Raw genomic sequence first — 15,956 nt, 5'->3', positions numbered from 1 at the left:
GAAATGCTAACAAACAAGGGATCCGGGACATCACATTCCCAGTGATGGGGGATGTCACATTCCTTTGACCTTCCTTGGGGGGGCACAGGGTTTGCGAATCATGGTTATGCTACAAACAAACTATCCAATACAAATAAGAAGGTCCCACTGCTATGTAAAATAGGTGGGTTCACAAGGATGAATGCCGGATGACTAGGCAAACAAACAGCTCTTTATTGATCTCAGTGGTGAGTGCATGTTGAAGGATGAAAGCAACAAGAAGACTGAAACCCCTGAGAACAAACCCCAACTTATAGACATTTAAGCAACAATAGAAGCTCCAGTGACTGAGCCCAAACAGGCTCAGAGGTGCTTGATTAGTTTTAAAGAGTTGGCATGTCCTTCCCCCAAAGTTTGTTGTACTTTTTTCTCTAGACCAAAATCAAGTGATAACATTTCTTTACTTTAGACGAGACGGATCAGTAAAGAAAATGGTAAAAGACTTGTCTCGAGTTCATGTATCAACCTGAAGCTTTTGTTTAGTGTCAGGAACAGAAATGGAATCTTATCAGCCAGTCTAACCATACTCTGTCTTGATAATCCGAGCTGCCGCATCTACCCTGCCTCTGTGTGATAATACCGGCTGCAGAAGAGATTTCTAAATATATCTGCAGCAAGTTATCAGATTCAATTAGACCTATTCAGGAAAGTGATCAATACTTATTTCACTAGATTTAAGAAAGCTGATATTGCCATTCAGAGAATCCACAAACTGCCTGAAAATCTGAGATACCACATTTTCTGGGCATCAAGAAGGGTTAATCGCAGGGTTATGTCATACCTTGCCATATCTAGGCCAGATCTCAGGTTGGGGTGGGGTAGGGTTGTCAACAGGTTGAGAGAATTCTCATTATTTGGAGGTGGAGACTAGGGAAGGGAGGGAGCTCAGCATGGATGTGATGCAATAAGAATCCACCCTCTGAAGCTGCCATTTTCTCCAGAAAAAAACTGACCTCTGCAGCCTGGTGAGTAGCTGTAATTCCAGAACTCCAGGTCCCATTTAGAGACTGGAAATCCCAGGGTAGAGACAGGGGAAATGACATCACAAAGGAAGTAGCTCTTGGGGCTTTACAGGTTCATTACTGATAAACTCATTAAGTCTCAATTAGTTTATGTCATGTGATACAGAGCAAGCTTACAGAACAGGTTTTTCCTGCCCACTTGCATTGTAACTCTACTAAGGTTATCACTCACCTGAAAATGGTGGGAGCCTCCTGGTGATGATCCCTGACCCCTGCCCTTGCTCAGTAGAGCAGCAGAAGAAAAATGGGAGGACAAAACAGTTACTTCTTGTTGCCTCACTTTGAACCATGAAGAAAGTTGGGGTATAAATACTGTAATTAATTAGCCTAGGATTTTTTTTAAAAAACCTCTATGGTTTTACTAGCGAGATTTTGAAAATTCCTAGTGTCATAGTATCACTTACTGATTCAAAACTTCCTGTTTCAAAATAGGAAGGGACTTCTAAGAAGTTTCTGTCTTCCCTGTGCTCTCAGGGATTGCCAACCAAAGGCTGATGTCTCTAGTGACCTGGGTTTCAAGGAACCCACAGTAACTGTGCTGGGTACAATGTGGAATTCAGTTGTGGTAATTTTCAGGAATCACCCACCACCAGCACAACTGGAGACACATCTGGATGCAGACTATCACTGAACTATATATTTGTGACTTCTAAGTTCGAGGACCTAGGGCTTACTTGGGTTGGCTTCCTTTATTGGAGGCTTATGAAGTCTTTGTAAAATTTGCTTTGTGACAAATATACAGGTAGGACACCAGTGGAAGCCCACAGGGATTGCTGCAAGGCAGCATGTCTGCCACTCTCTACAAGATGCAGAGAGAGAAGGAGAGAGATCCTGCATTCCTCGGAATTTCAGGGAAGGAAATCCCCTTTTCTATATGGCATGAACTAATAAGGTCAAGGTGATATTTAAAAGGTAAGATTTATATTTAGAATAATACTGGTATTCATAGATGAATATGAATTTAAAAATGCAACATTCAGGTGACTTATTATGTTTTATAGAATTACTACTCTACTATATAGTAAAATAGTAGAGAGAATTCTGGGTTTGACACGTAATTGATTAAAGTTAGACAGCAATGATGATTGAGTCGAACATTTTTATTGGATTTTAGTTTTTGTACATAAAACATTATGTTAAAATATCATGTTTATTTTGATTTGTAGAGTCACTGAGGAAGACTGTTTTGTTGAAAATGAGTATTACATGCCCTTGTTTTGGCTCTGGTTTCTGTGGTTTCAATAAATGTAGAAAGGATTTGCCATTGTCAGCTTGTCGAGTTCCTTCCCTGGATCTTCGGCTGACGGGTCTCTTTTGTTTGGGTTTGATCCCTAGGTATTTCAGCCAACTCTCCATTAAGGTTGCTTCATTTTTTTCTGCTGCCAGTATCTAAAACATTGTACTTCATTGTCACATACAGAGACATACTTATCTGTCCTCTCTCTGGCTAGTTAGAAAGGTCACCCCTTCTGGCCTTTCAACAATTAAAAATCATAGAGGAGACATCCTCATAGAGGAGCCAGTTTGGTGTAGTGGTTAGGAGTGCGGACTTCTAATCTGGCATGCCGGGTTCGATTCTGCACTCTCCCACATGCAGCCAGCTGGGTGACCTTGGGCTCACCACGGCACTGATAAAACTGTTCTGACCGAGCAGTGATATCAGGGCTCTCTCAGCCTCACCCACCTCACAGGGTGTCTGTTGTGGGGAGAGGAATGGGAAGGCGACTGTAAGCCGCTTTGAGCCTCCTTCGGGTAGGGAAAAGCGGCATATAAGAACCAACTCTTCTTCTTCTTCTTCTTCTAGGCCACTGGGAAGCTTTATCTTGCCTTTTGTTATTTGGTACTGGCAGAGCCAAAGCGCCAAACATAAATCTCAGGTTCAGTTTGCATAATAAATACACTACATATTTATGACAGAAAATAAGGGTATGTGTGAATGCAACACAGAATTTAAAAAATATATGTGTGTTATGTGCTATTAAACAAATCAAGTTTCCAAAAATGGAACAACAAAATAATGTCTTTGTGTCTTCAAAAATTAAGGAAACAGTTCACATGGAGATACAAATCTAGCATCAAAACCCAACAGTTTCTCTGTAAATAATGACGGAGAGTAAGCCTGCAACCCCCCAAAGCAACTCATGTAGTAGCCCTTTGAAATTCTAAGAGCAGTTTCAAAGGCCTTTTCCAGCTCTTCCCCTCTGAAAGCCATTTGAATACACTTGAAAGATCGGATCATGTTATTAAATGACCTTGAGGTCAAGACCACATTTGTAAAGTATTCAACTGCATGTCAAAGCTAGTGGCATTGAAGGCAATTGAAAAGCCTAGAGGAAGAAGATCGCTTTCATCAATACGATCTATGTGATGCTGGTAAAAAATAATTTGTAACGATAAAGCTATTAGAGTTGGGAATTCTTACTACGATAGATCATCACCAGCTGCAGTTTCCAAATGTCTGTCAGGAAGGGAAGGTTGATGCATCTACAGCCTCCTTGATAAGCAGTTAGGAAGTCAGCATCATTGGCAAAAAAATTTTAACGCAACTCAACTAATCTGCATGAACAAATGGCACGAGGAGGAAGCCTTCAGCAAAGATATTTATTGTTATTTATTTATTTATTTTTGTATTTATATACTGCTGCATTCCATTCCATTCGGGGCTGTTCACAGTAAAATGATAAAAACCAGTATGACCCCATTAAAACCCATTAAAATTAACATTAAAACTAAGCATTAAAAGATGGCAATTCAAAGTTCTAACCCCCCCCCTCTCCCTCTGTCCATCTATAGAGGGCTAGAGCTCTTTCTCATTGGGAGCGAGGGTCCAGATGTACCAATGTGGAGGGATCCACTGATGGAAACTCCAGGACTCAACATGGCCTTAGCCATACGCCTGGTGGAAGAGCTCCATCTTACAGGCCCGTAGCTCTTCCGGGAGCTCATTCCACCAGGTTGGGGCCAGGACCAAATATGCCCTGGCCCTGGTCGAGGCCAGGTGAACATTCCGGTGGCCCGGGACAGTAGATTCCTACCCGCAGAACGTAGCATCCTGCAGGGGGAATAGGGAGATAGGTGGTCCCACAGATAAGTATGTCTGAGACAGAAGTGGGGTTATGCTGTTCTACTTGCTTTTGTTGGAATGCTGAAACTTTCCCTCTGCACTCTCTAACTGCCTGCTTCTTTGAGGAGTCATTTGCCCCCATGTCCCCTGCATCTCCTGTTAGATGTCAGACACTGGATGGCAACCCTGATTGTAAAGGAAACAATAATACTTTTTGCACTGCAGACTGCAGACTGCTGTTGCTTTCTTTAATTGTAAAAAAATGGGTGAGAAATGAAGTCTACTCAAACCTCTTGTATTGTAGTGTTTTTAGAAGAAATTCTATGTTCTTAATGAAACTGAGAAACACTGTTTTATTATAACTATATCATTGTATATATTCTACTTATCTTGTTCTTAAATACCAATAAAGGCTTCTGTATCTGTACATACATTTAGTGGAAGCTTTATAAAAGTTTACAGATCTTATTGCTTGATAGAAATGGTTCCAACAATAGTGATAAGTGAATCACAATATTTTCAAGACCTGACTTAGTTCCTGAAAAAATATATAGAAAAAAATTGTTCACAGGTTTATAATTATATCCCCTGCACTCCAAAAACCAGAAAGTTTGAATAATATTTCCTACTGCATGCATCCCATCGGCAGGAAAACTATTAAAATAATTAGATTTTGTTGTTTCACGTTCACAATTACTATTCCAGTTCAAGCCAAGAAAGGGAAAGGATTTCACAAACATTACTAACAATATTTGCTCAACTGTTCTGGAACACAGTGTTTTATTTGCAGCTTATACAAGTATTGAGGCTGACATTTACCTTTCAGAAATAAATTATCCAGGCAGAACTGCAAAACACATACCGTATGGTGCTAATCCTGAGTTTTTTGGAAGTAACGTAATGTGTGTTCAAAATGCCAAGAAGATGATGGTTTTAATGATGTCTTATTCCCCACCCCACCCCCAAGTCTTCACCCAGATAAAAACTGCCATGGTAATGTAAAGACGATTCATTTGACAGAATGGAAGTAACTGTGGCATAGCCCTGAACTATCATTCATATATCTTGATAACTCTGTTTAAAATGTTAAAGAGGGGGTCTCTTCCTGAAAGGAAAACTGTGCTAATTCAATTTTTCTTAATTGCTACATGCAGCTTCCTGTTGTAGTCCCATACATTTCAGGAGAAAAAGAAGAAGAGTAGCTTTTCTCTACCCAAAGGTGTCTCAACACGGCTTACAGTCGCCTTCCCTTTCCTCTCCCCACAACAGATACCCTGTGAGGGAGGTGAGGCTGAGAGAGCCCTGATATTACTGCTCGGTCAGAACAGCTTTATTAGTCCTGTGACAAGCTCAAGGTCAGCCAGCTGGATGCATGTGGGGGAGTGCAGAATCAAACCCGCCAGATTAGAAGTCCTCATTCCTAATCATTACACCAAATTGGCTCTGAACATTCAATTCCTGAACATTTTATAATCTAGGCAGCTTTATCTGAAAGAATGAAATAGATATTACAAACCAGGCTTAAGTCTCATTCCATCAGTTATGCCAAGATTCTTCTGATTTTTGCAAATGGTATAAACAGATAAAGTGCCAAGCCTTCCTGGGAATAAGGCCCATTGAATAATAGATTCAAAATCATGGTAATGTTATTTATTTAAAACATTAATGTGCCACCTTTCCACTCAGTTTAGGACACCCAATGTGGCACACAGATGATTTAAAATGGCCCTTCTGTTTGTGGGAGACATATTTACCATGCAAATTGAAAGCTTTAGATCCATTCTGCAATGACTTCTTTCCTATGACAAATGGCATTAAGTTATTAATTTTTCATTAAGTTATATTGAGTCAGACCACCAGTCTTCCAAGGTCAGTATCGCCTGTTTTGACTGGCAGCAGCTCTCCAGGGTTCTAGACCAAGGACCTTCATATCACCTACTACCTCATTCTAGACATACCAAGAACCCAGGACTACCTGAACTAGTCATATCTGGAACCCAGGACCTTGCTCATACACAGCACATTGCCTACCGCTGAGGTACAGCTCTTTTCAGGCAAGAAATGTTCTATTTATTGTATGCAATCATCTAGTAACAAGGCACATACTATCAGAAAAACTACAGAAACAGTTTGATCAGCACCCTGAAACATCTTCTGTTTGAATAATTGGTACACGCCCCAGGAAACTGGTTTGGTGGGAAACCTTTCAGTAAATCCAGGCAGTGCATAATATGTTTCCACGGAGCTAGTGGGATTGCCTGATTAACAAAAGCAATGCTGAAGCAAGACAGAATTTCACTGCACATTATTTTCCTCCCTGCTAGAGCTCCAGAAGAGTATTACAGAATGCATAACTTGGGATGTGCATGCACTCAGTATTAGGGAAGGTAGCAGCTAGCACATTTGAAGAAGGCCCATATAGAGAAAAATAATAATTTGTTGTTGGGGTTTGAATTCTCTACCTCTAAACGGAATATAAAGCACTTTGAAAATGCAGCAGAAAATCTATTAAAGATGATTAATAGTGATTCTTAGTACTGAGGAATAAGTCCATTTCACTGTGATGCCCTCTAAACCCTTGGAAATTCGATAATGGAATCTGTCTCACATACTACTTCACAACATACTGTGGCTGGGAGGATAATAATGCACCTTGTAAGATAGTGATAAAGAACTCACCACCCCAAAGGGTGCTTGTTGTGGGGAGAGGAAAGGGAAGGTTAATGTAAGCTGCTTTGAGACTCCTTTGGGTAGAGAAAAGCGGCATATAAGAACCAGCTTCTTAAATCCCTGGGTTCAGAAACCACAGACACTGGAATCGGTGCAGCTGTTTATTGGTGCTAGAACATGATACAAGGTAGTACCAAGACTTCACTGAAATATCCCAAAATATCCCCCCCCCAAATATATACATAAGTAGAACAATAGGCTGCGTGTGATTGGTTACATGAATGTTCTGATTGGATCCCTGGAGGATTCTACTGCTAGTCGTCCAATCAGGCCATGGCTAGGCTGTTTGAATCCACTGGTTCCCATGGGGAAGCCAGCCACCCCTGAGCCAACCAGAGGCTGCAGATCTTGCTCCTGCCTCAGACCTCAAGCTTGGTCCTTGGCAGGGCTGCAAACACAACAGAAATGTCCCAGAGATTCACCGCACCCAGATTTGCCATATAACTACAGGCTCTATCTTTCTAGGGATCATGAGGGACTCCTTGAGGAAAGGGGAAAACAGGAAAAATACCAATCTGCCTGTGCTTTCTGCTGATTGTTCGCTATAACCAATATATTTAGAATTAAGGTATAAATTAGTTTAGTATGAGGTTGTTCCTGTACTGAAATTGCTAGTCTTTTTCAAGGTTTTCTTTAGTATGTTTTAAAAAAAACCCCTAGTATTTGGGAGTTTTTACTATTTTTGTATAACAATGAGAAGATGCTAGAGAAATCAAAGTCTATTTGGAGTGGAAAAGAAGCTAACTTTGTTTATTTGGATATTTATGCGCCTTGCTTCTCCCCCTGCCCATGTTGACCCAAAGTGGCTTATAGGAGCATTCATCCCCATTTTATCATTGTATCCATTCTGTGAGTTGGTTAAGGTGGACCAACTCACCCAACGTATTTCCATAGCAGAGAGGAGATTTCAAGCTGAGGTTCTCAAATCCCAGTCCAACAATCTAATCAAGCCAGTACACCAGACTGACCAAAATACAAGTGTTAGGAATGTGCTATAAAGAAGGATATTAAAGAGGGAAAAGGAAAAGACTGAAAACTGTAGACAAGCAACGCCTTCACTACTTGAACTTTATGTTAGCATTTTTAAAAAAAAATGCAGATGAACCAGACAAGAAAGAGAAAGAAAAGCAGAATTATGACAGAATTGGAGTAGACATCATTTCCTGCTCTGCTCTGTAATAATAACAGGAGGCTGCAGAAGCAGCAAGTCACCATCTTATAGTCAAATATTTATGTTTTTTTTTAAGATTCTTTTTCAATTTTAGGAAAAATGCATGTAGAGTTACTGTGAATTATTTATCAGGTATCCATTGTATTGCAGTGTGAGAAATGTCAGGATTTCACAGACTCTTAACCATATTTTAACTGTTTCTTAAGAAAAGCAAACCAACACATGGTATAAAGATTCCAGACTTAGGGCCTTTTCGCACAGGGATCTTTGTTGCAAATTGTTTGCGGAATGAAAAATCGCCATTTAAAATAGTGGAATTCGTCGTTATGCATACCTGCCTTTGTAGTGGAATCAGTTGCGTTTTTTAGCGTTTCCCACAGGCTTCCGGTCTCGGCAGAAATCGCTAGAAAGGAAGCGCTATTGCCAAGCTCGTCCCGCCCCTGGCCGTCAAGCAGCCAATGGGCAGCCGTTAGCATGCTCCCAAACAGCCCCTTTCCCTTTAAGAAAGGTTTAAAAAAAAAAAAAAACGATCCATAGCAACGAATCTAGGTAGATTCGTTGCTACGGAGAGACCCATCCAGCTGCCTAATGTGAGCTGTCGTTTGATTGTATGATCGTTTGCACGCTGCCTCGAGTGATAAAAAAAAAATCCCCCCCCCCTCTCACGGGCCCGATTTTCGGCTGAATTTATTTGTAAAAAATAAAGGGACTTTATTTCAGCAAACGGGCTTTTCAGTGGTTTGTGCTTAGTGACTAAAGGTGAAGGACTGAAGCCAGGGAAGCCTCTAAACAGAAAGAGGCTCGCCGGTGCCTTTATCCCCGCTCGCTCGGAGAAAAAAAAATGGCGATCGCTTCGCCGGAAGTTTGGAGGAGAGAGCCAGGGGGAGGGACTTTGAAGAACCAGCAACAATGGTAACGCACAGGTCTTTAGCGCTACTGTTGCAGATTGGTTGCAGGAGTGTATCGCTATCCGGAGGGTGAATCCACTTTTCTGGATTCCCCTGAAAGCGCCACAACGAAGCGCTTTTTGCTGATTGGTTTCAGGATTGTTGCAGATTGTGTACGACGTCGTGGGTTATGGCAAATTAGTAGCGTTTCCAAATAGCAACCATTGTGCTACTTTGAAGCCGTGCGAAATGGCCCTTAGTTTATGGTAAAATTTATTTGACCTCAAGTGTGCTCTGAAAGAAAGTGACAAACCCCATAAAAATGAGTTGAAGTTGACCATTAGGCAGGAATGCTTTAGGGACTGTTTCTGTCTTCAGTTATTGTATGCAAATAGCATGAATAATCTAGTCTTAGGGTCAATCCAATTTGTGTGTTATCATGGCAGAATTCCATGCAGTCATACCCTATGCCATACTTAGTATACTTTATAGGCTTCTTGTCTCCCTAATAAGACCCAGAGTAATGTACAAGTAAAATAAAATGTATGTATCCCCCCAAAAGACAAGAACAAACGGTGTACTGGGGCTCAGTATGGCCCTGGCTCCAACCTGGACCATTTTCATACGTAGAATTTGGCTCAGCCCAGTGCTTGTCCAGTCATGGGGCTAATTCCCACTTCAGATGGCATCAGTGCCAGTCTGGGGCAGTCCCAGATCTGGTGCAACTCAGGTCCCCAGTCATCCCGTGGCAAGGGAAGGCGGATAAATCCATGTACCTTTTTTTGCCATGGCCTCATTGGGGTGTATGTTGGGCCTGGCCTGTCTGGAAGGGGGGAAATTGGGCCATCCTGGCCTGGCTCCCTGTAGTGCAGTGGTTCTCAACCTTCCTAATGCTGCAACCCTTTAATACAGTTCCTCATGTTCTGGTGACCCCCAACCATAAAACTATGCAAGTGTTCTTTCACAGAAATTAAACCGAAACTGATCAATGGCGTGAAGATCCATTGTTCATGATTGTATATAAATTGGTTTTCTTCCCGAGGATTCTCAGTTCAGTTCTGCCCCTTGTCCCACTGAGCTGTGCTGCCACCTGGAGTGCCTGATGGAAGACTGCACTGCGCTGGAGGCACTGCTGGAGGGGCTGGAGGCAGAGCTCGGGCACTTGCAGGAGGAGCAGCAACAGTGGAACCCCCCCCCCAAGCCAAGCTGCTTGCTCTGCCATGACCCCTGTGAAATGGTTGTTCGACCTCCAAAAGGGTCCCGACCCCCAGGTTGAGGACCACTGCCAAAGTGGAATAATAGTTTCTGGGAATGGAATCAGTGATCTGGGCCTAGAACAATAGCATCCAGAATGGACTCAGTGGATTGGTGTAGAAATGGAGTGACAGCAGTGTGATGGTCCTTTGGAGTAGCTTGAGTGTTTTGGGCAGGGCTGGTTTATTCATGTAGCACGTGCTATGGGCCCAACACTTACAGGGGCCCTGCACGGTTTCCTCCACTCATGGAACAGGGCCATAGCCTCTCTTCTCCCCCATTTTCCAGCTTTAAAGACACTTGGAGTGACATCTCTTTCCACTGAATCTTTTAATATACAGCAATATACCATAGGCTTCCTTATTACACTTTTTTTTGTAAATATAGGTTTATTATTGGCTCATAGTTCCAATGGACAGTTGATGCTGTATGCATATGAAGCTGGCCCACTTAGAAACTAGTTATGCAAGTAGTCAAATAGGGTGATGGACTTGAAGAAGAAAGGAAAACCCTGACTTTCTTCTTTCTATGCATTCTTCCTTTTTCTTTTTAATTGGTTTCCTAATTTTCTGGCTTCTGCCAAAGAAAAGTGATATGTTTAAATATATGTAGGTGAGGGGGGAGGAATAGTCCCCAATTAGTCTAGGCCACACCAAGCCACCATACTGCTATGGTTTTGGTGCCATCCTGTGGCCATTTTGATTTTGCCTGGAAATGGCTTGGTTTTTCCATAGCCTTTCTTTTTCTATTGTAACTTCAGCAGGATAAAATAATCCATACCTGCTCAAAAACTGGCATGTTGTTTGTTTTCTTCTAAGTCTTTGGATATCTATTTCTGCTCTTTCATCTGCTCTTTTCATTCTGCTCTTTCATCTTTGGAAAAGTTTGAGCCCTCTGATAAAAACAAAAAAATCAGGAGAAGGATCACAGGTCTACACATGCAAAGCACATGAAGCGGTAGAATGGATTGCATCACTTCAGATTGCAGGTGCTGACTCATATTTTTTTATGTTCTTTCCTTGCTGTTTTCAGGATTTTAAGATATCTCTCTCTATGCTTTTTTTTAAAGCAAGGAATTGTAATTATTGAAAATGTATTATGTACTTTCGGAACTCTTGGTTGAGATGTAAATCTTAAACCAATGAATAAGACCAGCGCTACAGGCAAAATGCTATTCCAAAACTTTTCCTCCCAATGTGCTGCTGTTTTCTTTTAAACGCAAGGAGATTTAAAGTATGGGGGACATTAAAATTGGTACCCCAATCTTTAGTCTGAAGCGGCTGACTCAGCATACTACCTCAATCCCATTTTATTCTGCTGCACATGTATGCATGGTCATAAGGAACAACAGCTTAAGGATTCCACTTATTAATTAACAAATAGGGTGCCAACAAAAAGCCTCATGGGAATCTCATTCACTCAATCCTTCTGTCCTTCCTATTTTTCCTTCTTGTCTCCATTTAGCAGTACATGTAGCCTTCCCACTTTCCTTTTTTCCTGTTCACTTACAGAGGCCAGATATAGGCCTTCCAGTGAGGACCCTAGCAGCTACATTTTGCACCAACTGTAACTTCTGGAGCAGAGACAAGGGCAGGCCCACATAGAGCGAGTTACAGAACATGGAGATGACCATCACATGAATCATGGTAGTGAAGTGATCTTGGGACAGATAGGGCACTAGTAGCCGTACCTGGCACAAATGGAAGAACACCAGCTGGGCTACTTTTGCAACTTGGGCCTCCATAGACAAGGAGTACTCCAAGATCAAACCCAGATTCCTGGAAGTGCACAAGATTTTAAATCACATAGCATCTTCATAAATGGCAATCTGAAGTAAATACATTTATTTGGGATTATAAGCGACCTAGAATTGCATTTAAAATTTTACAGGGTAAGTACAAAGTGTATCCAGTTTAAAACTATATTTGCATGCTGCTACGCTCATGGCACCCGCTGACTGGATTACAGATCCAATCTCCAGAGACCTAACCCAGGAAAAAGCAGGGTGGGGAGAAGGGTTTCACAGCATTCTTTGCCTTCACAGAAACTGAAATAAAAAAGTTATGTCTCAATGAATGGTCTGCTGGAATGATGAACATATGCACAGATATTTTTAAAAGAAGCCCTCCATTTTCTTCCTTGATGAAATTGCTGGTGGAGGCCTATTTTAGTAGAGTTCAACAAAAAGGATATCCTGCTTAAAATACAGAGACTTGCTAACAAAGACTGGAGAAATAAAAGACCTGCAAACATTAAACAATGAGGGAGTCAATCTACAGTGGTTAGAATATAATCAACTGTCTTCCAGGTTTAAGTCAGAATTTACCAAACAGGTGGAGATGAGATCACAGTTTCCAGAATTTGAGAACATTTTATTTCAAGGCCAACTACACCTACAAGGTCAAATATATAAATTGTTGCTGAGATATGAAACCAAAACCAAACAGGTTGAGACATGCCTGATTAAATGGATGCAGAACATTGACCCTTTATGCATGGCGGCAGCTACTCCGCGCTGCTGCCGTGCCATTGCAGTGGGGCAGGAGGCCCCACCATTCCCCATGAACGCACTTCGGCGGGGGCAGGGGGACACCCTTACCAGCTCCATGGATCCGTGGAGCCCGCAGGGGCGTGCAATGTCCCTACAGGGACACTGTAGTTCGGGGCCGGGCAGGCCAAAAGGCCCAGCACTGGCAATTATGCACAGCGCCGGCCCGCCCCAGCCCCTGCAGGCTCCTGCAGTATCAGGAAGCTATGGAGGTTCCTGCATTTCCATAACACGGGCCTTCCGTGGCCCTGGGCCTGGCTGGGCCCTGGATAGCTGCGACATAAGGCATAATCGGGGATTTTCCCCGAAGCCCTGTCACCACCACTTTGGGCGTTCTTGCCCATGCATAATGGGTTATTGAGAACTATTACAATGGAAGATTGGGAATGTATATGAGTTAAGATTCCCAAATTAATAAACAGTCAAATCTGAAGGGAAAACTGGTACAAAATGTTCTACAGGTGGTATATTACACCTAACAATTGCCAAAATGGCTAATAATGCTTGCTGGAAATACAATGAAAAAGTGGGTTCCTTTTTTCATATGTGGTTGAAGAAGAAGAGTTGGATCTTATATGCCGCTTTTCTCTACATGGAGGAGTCTCAAAGCGGCTTACAGCAGCTTGTCTTTGAAGGCTGGAATGCTAAGCTTGTGCTGTTGAGAAAGATTGTGGGTGTATTAAGACAATGACAAAATGCAGTGGTGATAGTGAGTCTCCTTGGAAAACTCCTAACTTGGTATTAATTTCCCCCAATGTCTTCTTTATTCACTATCAACCTGGTATTCCATTTACTCACTACATTTTTGATAAACATGGTTGCAGTTTTGATGATGCCTATAATTTCTAGTGTTTTCAGGATCCATGTATGAGGAAATGAATCAAATGCTGTCTTGTAATCAATCCAAGCAACATTCAGGCTGGAGTTTTGTCTCTTGCAATTTTCTAAGACTCTTTTATAATAATATGTGTTTGCGTGTACATATAAGGTAAAGGTAAAGGTATCCCCTGTGCAAGCACCGAGTCATGTCTGACCCTTGGGGTGACGCCCTCCAGCGTTTTCATGGCAGACTCAATACGGGGTGGTTTGCCAGTGCCTTCCCCAGTCATTACCGTTTACCCCCCAGCAAGCTGGGTACTCATTTTACCGACCTCGGAAGGATGGAAGGCTGAGTCAACCTTGAGCCGGCTGCTGGGATTGAACTCCCAACCTCATGGGCAGACAGATTCAGACAGCATGTCGCTGCCTTACCACTCTGCGCCACAAGAGGCTCCTTGTGTGTACATATACCATTTAATAATAATAGCCAACCTTATTATTATTAATCTTGAATTCAGTACAGCAATTGTGGGATGTGGAAAAGAAATGATCACACACCCTGTTGCTTAGAGCAATAGTGCTCAGCTTTAGAGAAGTCATAAATTGTGGCATAGTACTAAACTATAAAGTGACCCTGGTTATTTTCTTTATTGCAAACACACTCAAAAGTGCCTGCAGTCTTTCATATGCAAATGTCCCATCACACCCAACCATTTTTCAACCAAATCTGCTATCACCCTAATTCAGAGAGGGGAGTTTTGTTTTGCCTCCACATGACTGAGGCAGAAATCGACCAGAATTATTCTTAAATCTGGCTTCCTCAAAACAAGGCCCACTGCAGTTCAACCAGCAGTTCTCAAGAGATTTGCAATCTTGGAAAAAACACCCACAGAGACATCATGGAAATTTTCCTTGCTGACCGTTATTAATGAGAGGTAATAAGGCTTACAGGGGAAAGTATTTTTTTCTAGGTTGACATTTTGAGAACAGAATGATTTTGCAGTAAAAAAGCTATCAAATGACAATAATGAATTGCTGAGTTAGGAGCTGTTTCACATCAAATCTTCTTTCAATAGCTGTTAGGCAGTCATAAAATCGGCATTAACTATGCATCTACTCAGCTACTTTTCCCTCACTTCCTCTTCAGATTATTTTCTAGGCAGCTGACTTCTGTGTTCCTTTGATGCCTCTTCCGTCCTGTTCTAGTTTATTCATTCCAATCCCAGAATTGCATTTGGCCCCATACCTACTACTAGGAGAGCTTTCTATAGAATGGGATGGAATCCCTGTCCAGAACCCTAAAGACTATGAATGGAATTCCACACACCTGACTGTATGAAATGGGACCTTCTAAAATCCTGCTTCTCATTCAGCCCCCTTGTAGCCCTCCCAAAAATGTGCCTGCAGATAAGGAATCCTCCAGAGGGGGATTTCACATGGCATGAACCTTTAGGAAAAAAATGTTAGGCAGATGTGCTTTCCAGTTGTGCCTGGTGCTCCTTGCATCCCAGTATATTAGCTGTCATCATGAAATTACTGTGCCTCCCACTCACAAAACCAAGCTCCCAGCCAATGGATACTGACACATTTCTTTACAGTTCACTGACTGCTAGTTGGAAATAGGTTTTCTCCAAAGATATAATTAATCACTGTTGTTATAAAAGTTGGGAATGATGTCTGCTGTCTTCCAGAAACTATTACATGCTTGACTTGAATTATGTAACTGCTTTCATATTATTTTCCTTCACCAATGGTGCTATTTTCAGAATTCAATTAGGATCCTTAAATAAATAAAGGATCGGAATACATGTAATTCTTCATTCACAAAGACATTTCAATGAACCTGTCTACTTACACTTCAATTTGTGAGTGCCTGTTGTAACCTATTGTGAAGCCTCGGGCCTTCAGAAAGGGGTGGGCTATCAAAGTTCCTTTGAAAGTTCAAGAGGAAATGTCTCAGAAAAGCTGAACTTATTATCCATTAGCCTCCAACTGTGAGCTGTTTCAGAAAAAAAATATTGTTCATTTTGGTCATGTCTACAAAGCTATTCTTCATGAATACTTATTTCACACTGTGAGCTATAACAGACTTAAAAAAAAAACCTTTTATGACAGGTTTAGACTCCTCACATTTTGGGTTTGGCACACTGCCATCTAGTCTCTGAAACGTTATTCCAGCAAGAACGTACACCCCATGTTCTGTCAGTCGAAAATGTAGATCATTAAAAGGGATAGGGATAGAAGAAAGCAAAAAGGAAGAAAGAAATGAAGCCTGTCACAATTATTCTTGCCCCAGAGGGATGGACCAGAATGAATGGGATGAAATTAATTCAAAAGAAATTCCATCTAAACATCCAGAAGAAGTTCCTGACAGTTAGAGCGGTTTCTCAGTGGAACAGGCATCCTCGGGAGGTGGTGGGTT

Source organism: Paroedura picta, chromosome 11 (assembly GCF_049243985.1).
Source record: "Paroedura picta isolate Pp20150507F chromosome 11, Ppicta_v3.0, whole genome shotgun sequence".
NCBI classification, from domain to species: Eukaryota; Metazoa; Chordata; class Lepidosauria; order Squamata; family Gekkonidae; genus Paroedura; species Paroedura picta.
The sequence above is the reverse complement of the archived record's forward strand: the minus strand, read 5'-3'. Positions refer to the sequence as shown.